This window comes from Aethalodelphis obliquidens, unplaced genomic scaffold (genome assembly GCF_003676395.1).
Source record: "Aethalodelphis obliquidens isolate GAN/ISIS:26980383/991018 unplaced genomic scaffold, ASM367639v1 scaffold6, whole genome shotgun sequence".
Classification (NCBI taxonomy): Eukaryota; Metazoa; Chordata; class Mammalia; order Artiodactyla; family Delphinidae; genus Aethalodelphis; species Aethalodelphis obliquidens.
This window is the reverse complement of record NW_020837950.1, coordinates 41,854,367-41,874,266: the sequence shown is the minus strand read 5'-3', so window position 1 is coordinate 41,874,266 and position 19,900 is coordinate 41,854,367. Positions and strand designations below refer to the sequence as shown.

The 19,900-nt window shown below is 37.1% G+C and overlaps 1 protein-coding gene across 5 annotated transcripts in view; it reads right to left on the bottom strand.

Annotated features, from left to right (window-relative positions):
- TET2 (tet methylcytosine dioxygenase 2) overlaps nt 1-19,900 on the bottom strand; it is a 134,340-nt gene that overhangs the window by 84,666 nt on the left and 29,774 nt on the right. For all 5 annotated transcript variants that reach the window (XM_027103414.1, XM_027103419.1, XM_027103416.1 and 2 more), the window contains exon 2: nt 4,087-4,232. The gene's annotated coding sequence lies outside the window, so the exon portion shown is untranslated. The remainder of the gene's footprint in view (nt 1-4,086; nt 4,233-19,900) is intronic.

The window sequence follows — 19,900 nt, the reverse complement described above, 5'->3', positions numbered from 1 at the left end:
TTGAGAGTTCGCCTGCCGATGCAGGAAACACGGGTTTGTGCCCCGGTCCGGGAAGATCCCACGTGCCACGGAGCGGCTGGGCCCATGAGCCATGGTCGCTGAGCCTGCGCATCCGGAGCCTGTGCTCCACAATGGGAGAGGCCACAACAGTGAGAGGCCCGCGTACCGCAAAAAAAAAAAAAAAAAATCAGGGAACATCAATAATCACTATAGGTGGGAGAATCTAAGCATATAGAATGACCCTCTTCCAGTTTTACCAATGCTTCTTTGACCCTTTCTAAACAACTTAGATCTGTTTCATGAGAGAGGGTAAAAATGTCCACATTAATTAGAAAAATGGCTATAAGACAGTGTGAATGGGCAAATCCAAAACTTCTAACTCTATTCTCCCCAAGCAATCTGGCAAAATACAAATCAGTAATATTTCCTACAGATGGCATGGGGAGCAGGGGATGGGGAGCTGTCAATATGGAGACGTGGAGCTAGTCCAGGTTCTGCCAATAACTAATGACATGAACTTAGGGAAGTCATGTATCATTTCTGGGTACCCTATTTCCTATAATTTCCTATAATGCCAACACTTCATTGGTCAATTTAAAACTTGAAAAATTTGACATTTCTTCTTAATCTCCTATGTGCTATTAGCAGTTAAATCATCATTTTTCTTTAAAACATATCAAATCTCTCTTCCCTTTTCTGCCTTATCTTTATTATCATAATCCATGTTCTCAACCTCACTCCGAAATTCCTCCAACAACTTCCACCATCTCCCTACTCTTCTCAACTTGTCAAAATAATAATATCGCTAGAGACCCGAATTAACCTCGTTACTTACCTCCTCCAGTTGTTCCTCAATATGTGTACAATGGCATGTAATAATCTTTAGACTGGCTTTAGGGTTTTATAAAAATTGACCTCACCTATTTTTCCATCTCCTTTCCCACTACTTGCCAACTCTGTACAAGGTTGCCTGCCCTCGCCCCTTTCCTAGTGCACCCCCTGCCCTTAAGGCCAACATCCTTATTTTATTCTATCTCATGCTGTTTCTCCTCCACTTCTGTCACTGGGATGTCATTCCTTATTGTTTATTTGTTTTATGGCTGATGGTGTGAGGCTACATGATTGTGAACTGTATAAAAATAACTTCAGAACTTTTTCTTTGGAGTTTTTTTTTTCTTTCAGCTTCATTGAGGTATAACGACAAATAAAACTGAAATATATAAGGTATACAATATGATGATTTGATATATACACTGTGAAAGAATTCCCCCCATCAAGTTAATTACTGCATCCATCACTTGACACATTTAGGTTTTTTTTTTGTTAAATTGTTTTGGTTTTGTTTTTTGGTGAGAACATTTAGGTTGTGCTCTCTTAGCAAATTTTAATTATACAACACAGTATTGTCAACTATAGTCATCATGTTATATATTAGATTTTCAGACTTTATTCATCTTATAACTGAAGGTTTGTACCCTTTTACCAACTATCCAAATTCTTCCTCTCCTTCAAGATCCAGACCACAAGCTGCCCACTTCCTTCATTAAGGCTTCTCTACCTGTTTTAGTCTAGATGGGCCTTGCCATTCTTTGAACTTCCAAAGTTCTTATCTGTATCACTCACTTGGGTACCTGGGTAAATGTTTATTGGTGATACGTGATCAAGCTGTACACGATGTTCTGATTCTCTTTGAATCACTCTGAAAAAACTACTCTAGGGCTTTGTAGTATCTTTCTCATCTACCTGAAATGCCCTTCCCCCGTGTAACTTTATGGTATGCGTGTATTCCTTTCTCATGTTTTTACTTAAAAAATAATTTTACCCTGAGGTCTTTTCTGACTACTCTATCTTCAATTACTAACTCACCATGCCTCCAATTTCCTTTTTCTACCAAAAGTTTTATGCTTAGCACTTCTTGGTATTCTACCTACTATGCACTTTTATTTATGTCTGTCTCCCACTCTATAAATAAGAGAGACTTTGTTTTCCTCATTAATGCATCCCAGTTCCTAAAGAGTGCCTGGTAGTTGACAGGTGGTCAAGAAATACTTTTGGAATGAATTCATTATTAAAAAACTAAAAGCAAGATTAGTAACAGTGATTAATAATAATAAACAAATGCTAATATAAAATTGAGAACTTATTATGTGCTAGGCCCTGCACACATTATCCATATAACATTACATAATTCCATTAGTATTTAACTCTGACATAGTTTCCTCCTTGCCAAATAAAACAAGGCTTAAAGAGGTTAAATACTGTTCCCAAGAACACACAGCTAATAGACATTATTAAAAATGAGCCCCCGGCGTATTTAGTACTGAAAATAAGTCCCTGGCTGAGTTTATCCAACTGTAAAAAACTAAATACAAAATTAGATTCTTTTTTGGATATGAGGGAAGAACTCCTTCGGTAGTCACTTGAAAATTTTTTTTTTAATAACAGCTGATATTTTAATTTCCTGTCCTCTTTTCTTGTTAGTAATTTATCTTATACTTTTCCCTAAACTTTTACTCTTCCTTACTCACCCTTCACCACCAAGAAGAGAAAATCTTCTGACTGATGTTATGACTTCACTAAAGAGATAACAATTCTATCTTAAAAATGTGTCTCAGTTCTCATGTTAAGGCCAAGTACAGAATGAGTAGCCACAGTCCCCACAGTGAGAGGTAAAGCAACCACTAAGGCAGGAGGGGAAAAGCAAAGAATGCTTTATTCATAATTACCTAAGATTTTCCAGCATGAGAGGGGAAAGAGGAAGTCTATTTTCAGTGACAATGATTACTCTAAAAACATTAACATGTAAGGGGAAAATTTTCATTCTGAGAGTTACTACTGTGCTGAGATCTCTTTCCCTTACACAGTGACTTAAAATTCCCAGGGCAGAGAGGTAATCTAGGCAGATGCACTTGCCCTGTGTCTTGAAAATGGCAACATCCAGGGATCATGGGAGTTTAACTGAGGACACACTGGAAAGGATTCCTCAGCACCAGGTCAGTCTCTAAGAAGTATCAAGTGGCAGAGCGGATACTTATATCCTCAGGCATCTGGAGTGAGGGAAGAGATTACAGCTACACAGGCTTTTTAGAAGATCTGCTATGCTGAATGTATAAACAAGATTCAGTGAAACTAAAGTTAAATTATCTGCTAAAGAGTTATAGATGGAAAAAAAAAAAACCTCATTCTTCCTTTTCTCTAGCTAATCTGCATTTTCTTTTCTACAATGCATCCACAATTTAAACTGGTTTACAGTACAGGCAAAGGCATACATAGTAGAATTCATTCTAGTGTTCATCTTAAATATTTTGGGGAAAAAAGATACATCAATTCTCTACTTCTGTATGTCTATATAAATGATAGTGCTGTGATAAAAAAAAAAACCCTTAAAAAAAAACCAAAGAGACCCTTTAGGTTGGGACACTCATTAGCAAAACAAACTGATCTTTATTAAGATCAACTATAAGAACATAATGAAAAAAGTGTCTTTCTCTCAGTACCTCTATTTGTATTTTCAGAAAAGTCACGTGAAAAAAATCACATAGGCTCTCCTGAGATCTGTCGTTCTAAACTTTAGTTCTCTATTAGTTCTACGAAGCCAAACTGTCATGAAACCCAGCTGCCTAGGTTCAAGAGGTACTCACTTTCAGACCAGCAAATAACCACAGAATAGCACTTTTTTTGGGTCCTCAACAAGATTGAGACAAAGTGGCCATAGGTGATGTAAGAATGGAGAAGAGAAATACTGTGACAAGTGGTTAGAGATAGCACCTTCCTCCATGCTTATTATTATATTTGAATGGCTCTTATCTCTCTTTTATTAAAATAGCAAACATTAAGAATCTGATGAAAATCTACCTTTTCTTCAGAGGAAAAAAAAAAAGTATGTATCAGTACTTAAAAGTCAGCACACAACTTTAGGGGATTCATAGACCTTAAAATCTAAATCATGCATACTAAGCATAGATAATAGAGGTATCTGAGAGAGTACAGAGTAACTTAGCGTTGGAGGTTGTAAGAGAGATTGACCATTAAACTGAGAACAAACTTACACTCGCAAACAAGCACCAACTGTCCCCAGTGTCTTACCAGCAGCTCTATCCCTCACTGCGCCTCCTGGGTCATGGCCTGTTGGCTGCTGCGGAGCCCATCTCCTGCTTCCACCCGTGGTAACTCAACAGGAGCGAGGGCAAGTAGACAATCTTGAGAGGGTCTGCTGCTGAATGGTGGCCAGCCTGGAAAAGATACCGTTTGAATATTTTTAAGTTAGCAAAAAGGAACACAGCATGTACATCTGGTATGAAAGCTATTGCGTAGCATTTAAAGGTTTCAGGTGCCTATAATTGGATATTTCCACTATGCCATTGGCTGTGAAAAATACGGGGCTGGAGGATCTTTCTCAAATCAATGAAAGTCCCAACTGCACCACAGTATTTGTCTAATATTTGTAGAGCAGTTTGCAATATCCGAAGCATCTCTGCTCACATCAGTTTGTGATCACATCTTGATTGTGATAATCAATTAGGTTTGAGACCCACTGGCTTGTATTACTTCATCTGTTGAATATAATAGTTCTCAGCCTTGGTTATAGTTATCACTTTGGGTGTAAAGTTGAGGCCTCACGCTCAGAGATTCTGATTTGTTGGCCTAAAATGAAGCCTTGCTCCCCAGGTGTTTCTAAGGTGCAGCCAGGATAGAGAATCATTAGCGTAACTCCTTCTACTTGTTGAGATGTAGCACTAACTTAACTCATAAATAGCAAATGTCTATTCCGAATATACCACATCAAGACAATGTGTTAAGTGCTGTCGGAAAGGTAAAGCATTATAACATGTGACCCTGTGCTCAGGGGCTTTAATTTACCTGGACACATACTTTCAAAAGATCACATAATAAGATAAATACTTTAAAAATATAACCAAAGTAAGCCTTCACTGGTCAAAGATGTAGTGAAAATCTTGAAATAAGAGGAAAAGTTTAATGCATGAGGAAAGGCTTCTTCTGAGTTTTAAGGGCAGGATGAAATTCAGAGAAAGAGAGAGGCATAGAGAGAGACAGCACTGTTTTCAAGAAAAGACACAGCTGCAAGAATATGCAAAGTAAACTGAAGGATACCTAAAAAGCCCATTCTGATGGGAGGGTTACTATAAAGGGCATTAAGAGAATTTGGAGAGGCGGTTTTGACCTGGAATGTAAAGAGTATTGGTAAAATGACAAAAGAGTTGAGCCATTTTCCAAAATATCTGGAAATAGTATCTGAAATAGTACTGGAAGCTGCTGAAGGCTCATGTCCCAAGAGGTCTTAGTAAATTTACTGGGTTCTTAGTAAATGCCAGACACCATGCTAAAGCACTACATATGTTAGCTCATTTAACACAAACATCTGGAGAGGTAATTATTATTATCCCTATTTTACAGAGTCAGAAGGGAGGGGTCACTTAATTTTCTCAGTTACATAGCTAGAAATAGTATGCTGAGACTGGGGCATGCCATTGTTTTTTAGCAACATGGCATCATAAAAGTCATATATTAAGATTTAGGGTTTTTAAAAATTGAGATATAACTCACATACCATAGAATTCATCATTCTGAAGCATATAATTCTGTGGGTTCAGTATATTCAAAAAGTTGTGCCATTACTGCCACTATCAAATTCCAGAACAATTTCATCACTCCTGAAATAATTCCAGTACCCATTAGGAGTCAGTCCTCATTCATCGCTCCTCTACCTAATTGACCTTCTCTCTCTAGGGATTTGCCTCTTCTGGATATTTCAGATATATTAAATCATGAAAAATTTGGCTTTTCGTTTCTGATTTCTTTCACTGAGCATAATGTTTCCAAAGTTCATCTATGTCTTAGTGTGTATCAGTACTTCCTTTTTATGTCTAATATCCCACTGTATAGATGTACCACACTCTATTCATGATAAATATTTGGGTTATTTCTACATTTTGGGTATTATAAATAGTGCTACTATGAACGTTCATTTACAAGTCTTTTTCTATTGTGGTAAAATATGTATAACATAAAATTTACTAATTTAACCATATTTTAAATGTATAACTCTGTGGCATTAAGCACATTCACACTGTTGTGCAACCATCACAACCATCTCTAGAACTTTTTCATTTTCTGAAACAAAACTCCATACCCATTAAACAACTCCCCATTCTCCCCTCTCCCAAGTCCCTGGCAAACACAATTCTACTTTTGGTCTCTATGAATTTGACATTCGAGGTAGCTCATACGGAATTATATTTGTTCTTTTGTGACTGGTTTATTTCACCTAGCATAATGTCTTCAAGATTCACCCATGTTGTAACATGTGTCAGAATTTCCTTCCTTTTTAAGGAAGAAGAGTATTCCATTATATGTATATACCACATTTTGGTTTTCCATTTATCTGTTGATAGACATGGGTTGCTTCCACCTTAAGGCTACTGTAAATAATGCTGCTTTGAACATGTGTGTTCATTGTTTATAAGTTTTTATATGGACATATGTTTTCAATTCTCTTGGGAGGAAAATTCCTAGGAGTAGAATTGCAAGGTCATATGATAATTCTATGTTTAACCTTTTGAAGACTGCCAAACTGTTTTTACAAAGTCTCTGTGCCATTTTACATTCTTATCAGCAACTGTGTGAGAGTTCCAATTTTTCCAGACCCTCATGAACACTTGTTATTGTCTCTTTTTTTAAAGCCATCCTAGTGGGTGTGATGTAGTAGAAGATTTAGGGGTTCTAAATCATTAAATATAAGATATTGGCTTGGGACGTCCCTGGTGCCAGCGGTAAAGAAACCACCTTACAGGAGATTGGTTCAAGATGGTGGAGTAGAAGGATGTGCGCTCACTTCCTCTTGAGAGAACACTGGAATCACAACTAACTGCTGAACAATCATCGACAGAAAGACACTGGAACTCACTAAAAAAGATACCCTACATCCAAAGACAAAGGAAAAGCCACAAAGAGATGGTAGGGGGGCGCAATCACAATAAAATCAAATCCCATAACCACTGGGTGGGTGAATCACAAACTGGAGAACAATTATACCACAGAAGTCCACCCACTGGAATGAAAGTTCTGAGCCCCACGTCAGGCTTCCCAACCTGGGGGTCCAGCAACAGGGAGGAATTCCCAGAGAATCAGACTTTGAAACCTAGCGGGATTTGATTGCAGGACTTCGGCAGGACTGGGGGAAACAGAGACTCCACTCTTGGAAGGCACACACAATGTAGTGTGTACAACAGGATACAGGGGGAAGGAGCAGTGACCCCATGAGACTGAAAAAGGCCTACCTGCCAGTGTTAGAGGGTCTCCTGCACAGGCGGGGGCTGACTGTGGCTCATCGTGGGGACAAGGACACTGACAGCAGAAGTTCTGGGAAGTACTCCTTGGCATGAGCCCTCCCAGAGTCGCCATTAGCCCCACCAAAGAGCCCAGGTAGGCTCCAGTGTTGGGTTGCCTCAGGCCAAACAACCAACAGGGAGGAAACCCAGCCCCACCCATCAGCAGACAAGCAGATTAAAGTTTTACGGAGCTCTGCCCAATAGAGCAACACCCAGCTCTACCCACCACCACTCCTCCCATCAAGAAGCTTGCACAAGTGTCTTAAAGATAGCCTCATCCACCAGAGAGCAGACAGCAGAAGCAAGAAGAATGACAATCCTGCAGCCTGTGGGATGAAAACCACATTCACAGAAGGATAGACAAAATGAAAAGACAGAGGACTATGTACCAGATGAAGGAACAAGATAAAACCCCAGAGAATCAATTACATCAAGTGGAGACAGGCAACCTTTCAGACAAAGAATTCAGAATAATGAGAGAGAAGATGATCCAGGACCTTGGAAGAAGAATGGAGGCAAAGATTGAGAAGATGCAAGAAATGTTTAAGGAAGACCTAGAAGAATTAAAGAACAAACACCTAGAAGAATTAAAGAACAAACAAACAAACAGAGATGAACAATTCAATAACTGAAATGAAAAATACACTAGAAGGAATCAATAGCAGAATAACTGAGGCAGAAGAACCGATAAGTGACCTGGAAGACAGAATGGTGGAATTCACTGCTGCAAACAGAATGAAGAAAAAAGAATGAAAAGAAATGAAGACAGCCTAAGAGACCTCTGGGACAACATTAAACACACTAACATTTGCATTATAGGGGTCCCAGAAGGAGAAGAGGGAGACAAAGGACCCGAGAAAATATTTGAAGAGATTATAGTAGAAAACTTCCTCCACATGGGAAAGGAAATAGCCACCCAAGTCCAGGAAGCACAGAGAGTCCCAGGAGGATAAACCAAAGGACAAACATGCCAAGGCACATAGTAATCAAACTGACAAAAATTAAAGACAAAGAAAAATTATTAAAAGCAACAAGGGAAAAATGACAAATAACATACAAGGGAACTCCCATAAGGTTAACAGCTGATTTCTCGGCAGAAACTCTACAAGCCACAAGGGAGTGGCATGACATATTTAAAGGGAAGATCCTGCAACCAACATTTCTCTACTCAGCAAGGATCTCATTCAGACTCAACAAAAAAATCAAAAGCTTTACAGACAAACAAAAGCTAAGAGAATTCAGCACCACCAAACCAGCTTTACAACAAATGTTAAAGGAACTTCTCTAAGTGAGAAACACAAGAGAAGAAAAGGACCTACAAAAACAAACCCAAAACAATTAAGAAAATGGCAATAGGAATATACATATAAATGATAACCTTAAATGTGAATGGATTAAACACTCCAACCAAAAGACACAGACTGGCTGAACTGACACAAAAAGAAGACTCATATATACGCTGTCTACAAGAGACCCACTTCAGACCTAGGGACACAAACAGAGTGAAAGTGAGGAGACGGAAAAAGATATTCCATGCAAATGGAAATCAAAAGAAAGTTGGAGTAGCAATACTCATATCAGATAAAATAGACTTTAAAATAAAGAATGTTACACAAGACAAGGAAGGACACTACATAATGATCAAGGGATTAATCCAAAAAGAAAATATAACAATTATAAATATATATGCACCCAACATAGGAGCACCTCAATACATAAGGCAACTGCTAACAGCTATAAAAGAGGAAATCGACAGTAACACAATAATAGTGAGGGAATTAACACTTCACTTACACCAACAGACAGATCATCCACATAGGAAATTAATAAGGAAACATGAGCTTTAAGTGACACAACAGACCAGAAAGATTTAATTGATACCTATAGGACATTCCATCCAAAAACAGCAGATTACACTTTCTACTCAAGTGCACATGGAACATTCTCCAGCATAGATCACATCTTGGGTCACAAATCAAGCCTCAGTAAATTTAAGAACACTGAAATCATACCAAGCATCTTTTCCGACCATAACGCTATGAGATTAGAAATAAATTACAGGGAAAAAAACATAAAAAACACAAACACATGGAGGCTAAATAATACATTACTAAATAACCAAGAGATCAATGAAGAAATCAAAGAGAAAATCAAAAAAATACCTAGAGACAAATGACAATGAAAACACGAAGATCCAAAACCTATAGGATGCAGCAAAAGCAGTTCTAAGAGGGAAGTTTATAGCAGTACAATCCTACCTCAAGAAAGACGAAAAATCTCAAATAAACAATCTAACCTTAAACCTAAAGGAACTAGAGAAAGAAGAACAAAACCCAAAGTTAGTAGAGAGAAAGAAATCATAAAGATCAGAGCCGAAATAAATGAAATAGAAACAAAGAAAACAATAGCAAAGATCAATAAAATTAAAAGCTGGTTCATTGAGAAGACAAACAAAATTGATAAACCTTTAGCCAGACTCATCAAGAAAAAGAGCAAGAGGACTCAAATCAATAAATTTAGAAATGAAAAAGGAGGAGTTACAACAGACACCACAGAAATACAAAGCATCATAAGAGACTACTACAAGCAACTCTATGCCAATAAAATGGACAACCTGGAAGAAATGGACAAATTCTTAGAAAGGTATAACCTTGCAAGACTGAATCAGGAAGAAATAAATTGAAACTGTGATTAAAAATCTTCCAACAAACAAAAGTCCATAGACCAGATGGCTTCACAGGTGAATTCTATCAAACATTTAGAGAAGGGCTAACACCCATGCTTCTCAAACTCTTCCAAAAAATTGCAGAGGAAGGGACACTTCCAAACTCATTCCACGAGGCCACCATCACCCTGATACCAAAACCAGACAAATATACTACAAAAAAAGAAAATTACAGACCAATATCACTGATGAATATAGATGCAAAAGTCCTCAACAAAATACTAGCAAACAGAATCCAACAACACATTAAAGGATCATACACCATGATCAAGTGGGATTTATCCCAGGGATGCAAGGATTCTTCAGTATATGCAAATCAATCAATGTGATACACCATATTAACAAACTGAAGAAAAAAAACAATGTGATCATCTCAATAGATGCAGCAAAGGCTTTAGACAAAATTCAACACCGATTTATGATAAAAACTCTGCAGAAAGTGGGCATAGAGGGAACCTACCTCAACATAATAAAGGCTTTATATGACAAACCTACAGCAAACATCATTCTCAATGGTGAAAAACTGAAACCATTTCCTCTAAAATCAAGAACAAGACAAGGATGTCCACTCTCACCACTATTATTCAACATAATTTTGGAAGTCCTAGGCACGGCAATCAGAGAAGAAAAAGAAATAAAAGGAATACAAATTGGAAAAGAAGAAGTAAAACTGTCACTGTTTGCAGATGACATGATACTATATGTAGAAAATCCTAAAGATGCTACCAGAAAACTACTAGAGCTCATCAATGAATTTGGTAAAGTTGCAGGATACAAAATTAATGCACAGAAATCTCTTGCATTCCTATACACTAACAATGAAAGATAAGAAAGAGAAATTAAGGAAACAATCCCGTTCACCACTGCAACAAAAAGAATAAAATACCTAGGAGTAAACCTACCTAAGGAGGTAAAACACTTGTACTCAGAAAACTGTAAGACACTGATGAAAGAAATCAAAGATGACATAAACAAATGGAGAGATATACCATGTTCTTGGAGTGGAAGAATCAATATTGCGAAAATGACTATACTACCCAAGGCAATCTACAGATTCAATGCAATCCCTATCAAACTACCAATGGCATTTTTTACAGAACTAGAATTAAAAATCTTAAAATTTGTATGGAGACACAAAAGACCCCAAATAGCCAAAGCAATCTTGAGGGAAAAAAAAACAGAGCTGGAGGAACCAGACTCCCTGACTTCAGACTACATTACAAAGCTACAGTAATCAAGACAGTATAGTACTGGTACAAAAACAGAAATATAGATCAATGGAACTGGATAGAAAGCCCAGAGATAAACCCACACACCTATGGTCAACTAATCTATGACAAAGGAGGCAAGGATATACAATGGAGAAAAGACAGTCTTTTCAATAAGTGGTGCTGGGACAACTGGACAGCTACATGTAAAAGAATGAAATTAGAACAGTCCCTCCCTAACACCATACACAAAAGTAAACTCAAAATGGATGAAAGACCTAAATGTAAGGCCAAACACTATAAAACCCTTAGAGGAAAACATAGGAAGAACACTCTTTGACATAAATCACAGCAAGATATTTTTTGACCCACCTCCTAGAGTAATGGAAATAAAAATAAAAATAAACAAATGGGACCTAATGAAACTTAAAAGCTTTTGCACAGTAAAGGAAACTATAAACAAGATGAAAAGACAGCCCTCAGAATGGGAGAAAATATTTGCAAGCGAATCAACCGACAAAGGATTAATCTCCAAAATATATAAACACCTCATGCAGCTCAATATTAAAACAAACAGACAACCCAATCAAAAAATGGGCAGAAGACCTAAATAGACATTTCTCCAAAGAAGACATACAGATGGCCAAGAGGCACATGAAAAGCTGCTCAACGTCACTAATTATTAGAGAAATGTAAATCAAAACTACAATGAGGTATCACCTCACACCAGTTAGAATGGGCATCATCAGCAAAATCTACAAACAACAAATGCTGGAGAGGGTGTGGAGAAAAGGGAACCCTCTTGCACTGCTGGCGGGAATGTAAATTGATACAGCCACTATGGAAAACAGTATGGAGGTTCCTTAAAAAACTAAAAATAGAATTACCATATGACCCAGCAATCCCACTACTGGGCATATACCCAGAGAAAACCAGAGTTTAAAAAGACACATGCAGCCCAGTGTTCACTGCAGCACTATTTACAATAGCCAGGTCATGGAAGCAACCTAAATGCCTATCAACAGACGAATGGATAAAGAAGATGTGGTACATGTATACAACGGAATATTACTCAGCAATAAAAAGGAACGAAATTGGGTCATTTGTAGAAACGTGGATGGACCTAGAGACTGTCATACAGAGTGAAGTAAGAAAGAGAAAAACAAATATTGTATATTAATGCATATGTGTGGAATCTAGAAAAATGGTACAGGTGAACCGGTCTGCATGGCATAAATAGACACAGGTGTAGAGAACAAACGTATGGACACCAAGGGGGGAAAGCGGGTGGTGGGGGCTGCGTGTGTCGTGGTGGGATGAATTGGGAGATTGGGATTGACATATATAGACTAGTATGTATAAAATCGATAACTAATAAGAACCTCCTGTATAAAAATATTTAAAGAGAAGATCTAAAAACTTTAAAAAAAAAAAAAAAAGGAAAAGAATCTGCCTTACAATGCAACGGACGTGGGTTCGATCTCTGGTCAGGTATCTAAGATCCCATGTGCTGGGGGGTAACTAGGCCCACACCCCACAACCACCGAGCTTGAGCGGCTCAACTAGAGCCCACATGTCGTGAAGTACAGAGCCCATGCGCCACAACTAGAGAAAACCCACACACAGAACTAGAGAGAAGCCCACGCGCTGCAACAAATGATCCTGCATGCCTCGGTGGAGTTCCCGGGTGCAGCAAGCAAGCCCTGATGCAGCCACAAAAAATTAAATAAATAAATAATAAATCTTAAAAAAAAAAAGATATTGGCTTGCCGCAGTTCAGATGTTAAGTGATAAGTCTGAACAAGATGCTGGCAGAGGAAATGAAATAAAATGATCAAGCAAAGAAATATTACTGATTGAGAAATGGGTGGATATTAGTAACACTCTAGATGTAGGGAGAAAAAGAAAGACTAAATTATAGTAATAAAGCTTTGAGCTTGGTTGCCTGGAAGAATGATGGCATTAATCAGAGAAAATTCTATAAAGGAATTTGAAATGACAAAATAAATTTTTGACATCATGTATTTGAGGAATCCATGTATTCCAAATAAATAATTATCAGACAGGTAAAGATCAGGAGGTTAGGGTTGGAGACAAAAAAAACCCTCACAAGATATTTCATTAACATCTTTATTGGAGTATAATTGCTTTCACCTTGTGATTTTAAAAAAGGTCAAAGAAGCACTGGCAAGACTAGAAGAGGGTCATTGTATATCCTTAGATTCCTAAGGCTGGGTTTAGCAACTTATGTACCAAACAGTGAGGAAGGAAGGAAGCACTTTACTTCCTGTTTTCTGTTTAAAATAGTAATGTAAAACCTAAGTGGTTAATGTATTCTTTACACTCAGAGTGTTATCAGAACTTGGTTGGTATGGGATTTTTATCCATACTGTGGGGCACTCAGGACAGCAGTGCCCTTGGCTCAGACTGGTGTGAGCAGGCTTAGTGCAACTGCTCTCTAAAGAAAGACACAAGATGGGGAGTCCTAGGGAAATGCCTGTCACTGCAAGCAGTTATCTGATTGGCTGGGAACCAAGCTGGCAAATTATCAAGGAGAACATGAAGTTCCAGTTTTCTATGCCCCAAAGAGCCCCCTTATAGAAAGAGGCCATCCCAACAAATAGAATGTACACCTGTAAGAGACCACAAGACTCTTGTTAGAACACAGTTCTTCAACGGTCAGTGATCTTGGCTTTGTTCAGTTTTGGAAAGTCTCCAACATGATAACATTCAGGAATCACTACAGTGATGACTCATATGCTTGGGTACCTCTTTTGAAAGAGAACGTTAATAATACTATTTAGGATGCTATGGTAAGTAGTCTCAAAGAAAATGTAAAACATTATCAGTCTGCTGATACACTGAGTTTTCCCTCTGACCTGATATACTGAGATTATAAAGGAAAAAACAAATCATTTAGAAGGCAAAACAGAATAAACATAAAGGGTAACTGCTGCCAAAGACAGAAGTTAAGGTAAGAGCCAGAAAAACAAACAAACAAAAAAAAGCAAAAACAAAAAAAGAGAGAAATTTAAGAATGAAAGCCTATGAACACATTGAAAAGTTTTCACTCCCACACACATATCTACATTTTTAATTGAACGAAATAAACCTCACGGTTAATATCACCATCTTTCTGAGGATAATGTGGTTCGAAGACAGATTTTTCTTTTGTTTCCCTAAATTGAAGCTTATTCTGGTATTTTATCTTCATCAGCTATCCACTGTTTTAAAAGGATAATATCTTTCTGAAATATTTTCCAGAATGTAGATGAAAAAATAACAGTGATAATAAAAATAGCTAAGATTTATTGAATGCATTCTTAGTCATTTAATCTTCAAAATACTTTCAGTCATGCTCCTTAGCACACACTTTGTAGGTGGCAGGCCTTCAGAGCCTGTGCTCTTAACTGCCATGCTTCATGGCCTCCAACAGCTTGTAGGAGATTCAATGAAGAATACATTTCATTTTGGTGACAGGTAAATTATTCTGTATTTCAAATCCTAGTAGCAGACACTTTCCTTCAAAAATGGAACAAAACTTTTCTTTACAAACCAGTCGCTCTACCTATAAACACGTATACATCAATGCATGCCATGTATCATGTATAGAAATCTTTTTGGGGGTCTTAAATACATTCTCCTTTCAATAAATGGATATTTCCCTGATCAAGACATTAAATAAATACTTCCATCGTGAACAGGGCACTATGTTTATCCTGCTGGATCTAGGCTGTCCTTTCCCCTTGTTGCTCATCATCCACCATCATTGCACGTCTCTTCAAAGCTTCCCAGCAATAGGTGTTTCCTTGCTGTTGTCACGCCCCCTCAGCTGCTCCCCTGCTTGATGTGATCCTCCTCCAGGTCTAAATGGGGTCAGACTGGAAGTTCACTGAACAGCAGGTTGCTGGCCTCAGCAGGATATACCCACAACTCAGTTCTCCTCCCTCTTTCCTCTCCCCACCCCACCAAGCCCCAACAAGCGTGCACTCATGCTTACTCTCTCTCTCTGCAAGTAAATGACCCCAACTGTAAGGTGCCCAAAGGGAAATGCTATTTCAGAATGTCAGCTACTTGGCAGCAATGGCTGTTCTATTTATGCTTAAAAAAAAAAAACCCAAAAACAAAAAACAGGGACTTCCTTGGTGGCACAGTGGTTAAGAATCCACCTGCCAACGCAGGGGACACTGGTTCAAGCCCTGGTCTGGGGAGATCCCACATGCCGTGGAGCAACTAAGCCCATGGGCCACAACTACCGAGCCCGTGTGCCAAAACTACTGAAGCCCGCGTGCCTAGAACCTGTGCTCTGCAACAAGAGAAGCCACTGCAATGAGAAGCCCGCGCACTGCAATGAAGTGTAGCCCCCGCTCGCCACAACTAGAGAAAGCCGGCGCACAGCAAAGAAGACCCAACACAGCCAAAAATAAAATAAATAAAATTAATTAATTAAAAAGAAAAAAGCAAAACAAAAAAAGAAAACCAAAAACACTACAGGAGTTAAAGTTCTAAGAAGAAAACTAAAGCAAATCCTCACGCATATTTATTCCCTGCTCTTCCCAACATAGAGAAAGTGGTGACTCCAAGGAAAAATTCAGTGAGCGTTTACAGAACAAATTCCACTAAGATAAAAATATATACACCAAACAAGATTGTTTCTAATGAAGTCTTTATAGAACTAAAATTGCCGAACAAAGCTGAAATATTAGACAGTTATAAACTGTTTGACATAGTATTTCTATTGCACAAAGAAATTAAGAACCAAACAGAAATGTAGAGGTACAGGTATAAATTCACTTGGCATTGTGTATAGATTATCAACTTATATACCTTCCAGAAACAAACAAGCAACCAAAGTTATGAGGGAATAGATATTTTGAAAAAATGAGATGGAAATTCCACATTAAAAGAAAATATTGAGTAAAAATCAAGCAGAACAAGCATATATAATTTCTTGCATCTGAAATGCAAACATTTCTATGACACTCTGACACTTGCTAATACTTGGTCAGAAACTGTCAGAAACTGGGCTATAATTAACCAATGGAGGTGTGCCCAATGTCTTAACTCTGAAAAGCCAATAGAGAATATAGTTTATCTTTTATCCACTAAAATAGGAAACATAATTCTTTATAACAGAACTGCCATTCCCAATGTTTAAGCATTTTAGGGATCCCTTCTAGAAATTCTGTGTAGTGGAGGAAAGAAAAGGGGCAGAGAAGAAGAAAGAGGTGAAGAAAAATGTGTACACTGATTCTATGGTTCATCTGTTCCTTTTTCTCCACACAAGGAACTCTACGTTTTGGCGACGGAATTTCTATAGTTGACTGCAGGACAATATTTCTATTAGGAGCTAGGCTTTGAGCTGAATCTCAGAAGAAACTTCTCACCCATCACTCTCATAAACCCACAAGCAAACTAAGGAAGTCAGAAGGTAGAAGAGATAACCAATGTACAAATCCATCTCAGGTTCTAATTCTGCCACTAATCCTCCATAACTCATGATCTTGAGCCAACCAATCACTTAAGGAAACTGAGGTTTGAGAAGTCTATAAAATGTTGAATTGTATTATCTCTGTTTCAAACCAGCTTTAAGGTGTTATGATTCTATGACTTAGATCTATCGTCTAGTTTGATACAGATAGAACAAATACATGTATAAAAAAAGAGGTATTACACAATGAATAAGCTGTAAAAACATGAGCAAAATTACATTGGTAGGATTATCCCAATTTAAATACCCTCATATAGTATTAAAACTTTATAATGGGGACTTCCCTGCTGGCGCAGTGGTTAAGACTCCAAGTTCCCAATGCAGAGAGCCCGGGTTCGATCCCTGGTCAGGGAACTAGATCCCACATGCATGCCACAACTAAGGAGCCCGAGAGCCACAACTAAGGAGCCTGCCTGCCACAATTCAGACCCAGCACAACCAAATAAATAAATTTAAAAAATCAACTTTATAATGAATAATCCTCAAATTGTAATAGACAACTATAAACTCATAATCACAATGCTTACTGATCCCCCCCAAAATTATTTTACAAGGTATATTCTATTCCTTTAGATTTGGTAATTTCATATTATAAACTGATGTAACAGACTTTTCAGAGTAATGAGGCTACTACCATGGTTTATTTAGACTGAATTGCTAACTATATCCATTTATAATAGCCATAGGTTGAGGATCGATAACTTGGTAGACTGTGAAAGCTTCATTAAAAAAAAAAAAAAAAAACTGCTTCAAATCAATAACATTAACCCAGATATTTTAAAAATGAGTTCATTTTCTTTACATTTTAGGAAAATTATTAGGTGTATATTAACCCCACCTTCCCATTTCTTTAAGACAGATGGGAAGTAAAAGAACGAATTTTTAATCATTAATTATTATATAAATTATTCATAGCCCAAAGAATATCTTCATGCACGGATGCTATTAGTCATATGAGGTAAGGCTTAATGCCATTACGTTAATAACATTAATACAAACACCAAAGGATCAGTGAGAAAACTTCTAATGCTTGATGAGACAGCAAACTGTATAAAATGAAATTTTATACTATATTATAAAACTGCCAACATTTGCTATATCACTATTTTTAAAAAGCAACACTACTTCACTTAAAATACTGTCTACATTTTTCATCCTAAAAATGTTAACAAGGAAATTTCATTAAACCTTATTTCCAATAAAAAGGCAAAGGAAAATGACTAGAAAACTCCACAAATTTCCCAAAGTTTCTAATTTTATTGTTTTCCTTAAAATAGAAAAATATATGAAAAAGATTTCAGAATACGTAGGAAAACTCCAGTTCTATTTACCTAGATTGTTAAAAGCAAGTTATGCATTTTACAAAATTGGAAGTGTCATTAGCATGACATAAAATACTTCTATCTAAGGTACTCTTAAAAACAATTTAGTAAACATCGTTAAGACAAATAAATGATGATTCTCTGGCTATACACATGAATGATAATCAAAATATTTAACAGCTGGCATGTCAAAGCATGGGTAATAGTGCTGGAGGAGGGTCTAAGAGGCCACCTATTTTAGCTGCAGGACTGTGGGGAGGTTTAGGGAGTCATGGCAAGGGAGCCAGGGAGTCGCAGGGCAGCAGAATTCCCCCGCTAACTTGGAAATATTTCAGTAAACTTCAGCAGAGCCACACTCATGTATACCTCCTGTGTATAAGCTCTGGTTATTCGCATGATTCTTAAATAAGGGATTATTTTTTTTTAAGCTTTTAAGCAATTGTTAAAAGTCTGCAAATCACAACAGTGTAAATCAACTATACTTCAATAAAATAAATTTTTAAAAAAATCTTTGCAAATCTGCTACTTGCTACTGAAGAAAATGTAACTATTAACTTTGGCAGTAGCTAGAAAGAAACATCATGGGGGAAATTTGATGGAAGAAATGAAAAATGAAAGACGAAAGGGTCTTTTTTTAATTTTCAAAACTTCATGTGAAAATTATATAAAGTATTTTTGTGACATTGAAGTTATTTAAAAATTAAAGTATGAGGTTAAACTTTCAAGTAATGACCACAATGACAGAATGTAAATACATTTCTCCCCAAATAAATAAAACATTTAGTATAAACAGCTGTATATCCAATCACACTTAAGACTGGAGAGTCATATAAATAAATGAGAAAGCCAAATAGATATTTTAATAACAAAATTTTGATATAATATTTTCATAAAATTATCATTTTCAAATTAAACTGGATTTTCAAATATTTCCTGGAGATAGCAAACACCTATTGCTGCTTATAAGTTAATTTCTTAAGAACAAGCATATCATAATGTTGAAGAAATGGCTGCATTATTAAAAAATATTTGATGCCATATTCCAGAGATGTAAAAGGTGGTCTAGTCTACATAGAACTGCATATTAAAAAAAAAATGTTTTAAATCATTTTTTATTTGCTAGATCTTCTGGATGGAATATACAAATCTACAGAGAGCAGGAATTTATTGTTGTTGTTGACTGTCCTCTTGTTGAAGGGATTAAAGTTACCAAGCAACCCCTGTGTTGCAGAAACCAAAATAAAAAAGGAGTCAGTTGTCAACTACCAGTTCTTCTAAAACAGAAGATTGCAAACAGGTAAGCATTATTTTGCTATAATGTTTGGTCATACATTTTTAATCATATGACAAAGTAAAAATCATCAAAAAACTCCCAAGGAAAAAAACTCCTCTAAAAGCATATTAATTGTGACTAAATTGAGAGTTTATAAAATCACCATTATCACCATTTTAAAATCATCACTGAGCAAAGTGGAGTTTGGGAAAAAAGGAGCCACTGACCCTGCCTTTAGAAGAATGTTTGAGAAAAGCCCTTGGTGCCAAGTTGACTCAGCTTCATAGGCCATGGAAATCAACACTGAATGTCTTGATTCTTCATTGACTCTGAGTGGATGAAAAGCTAAATGAAAACTGGAGCATTAACTTCTTATACTTGGAGACGTGAAAGTGTCATTTCTAAGAAAGCTCAACTGTCAGCTGACCAGAAAGGCATAACTACTCCAACCTCCAAGAATGAGTCAGTAAACGAAGAGAAGGGAAACAAACAAATGAGCACCATTAGTATATGCATATTATTTCAGCTCAGT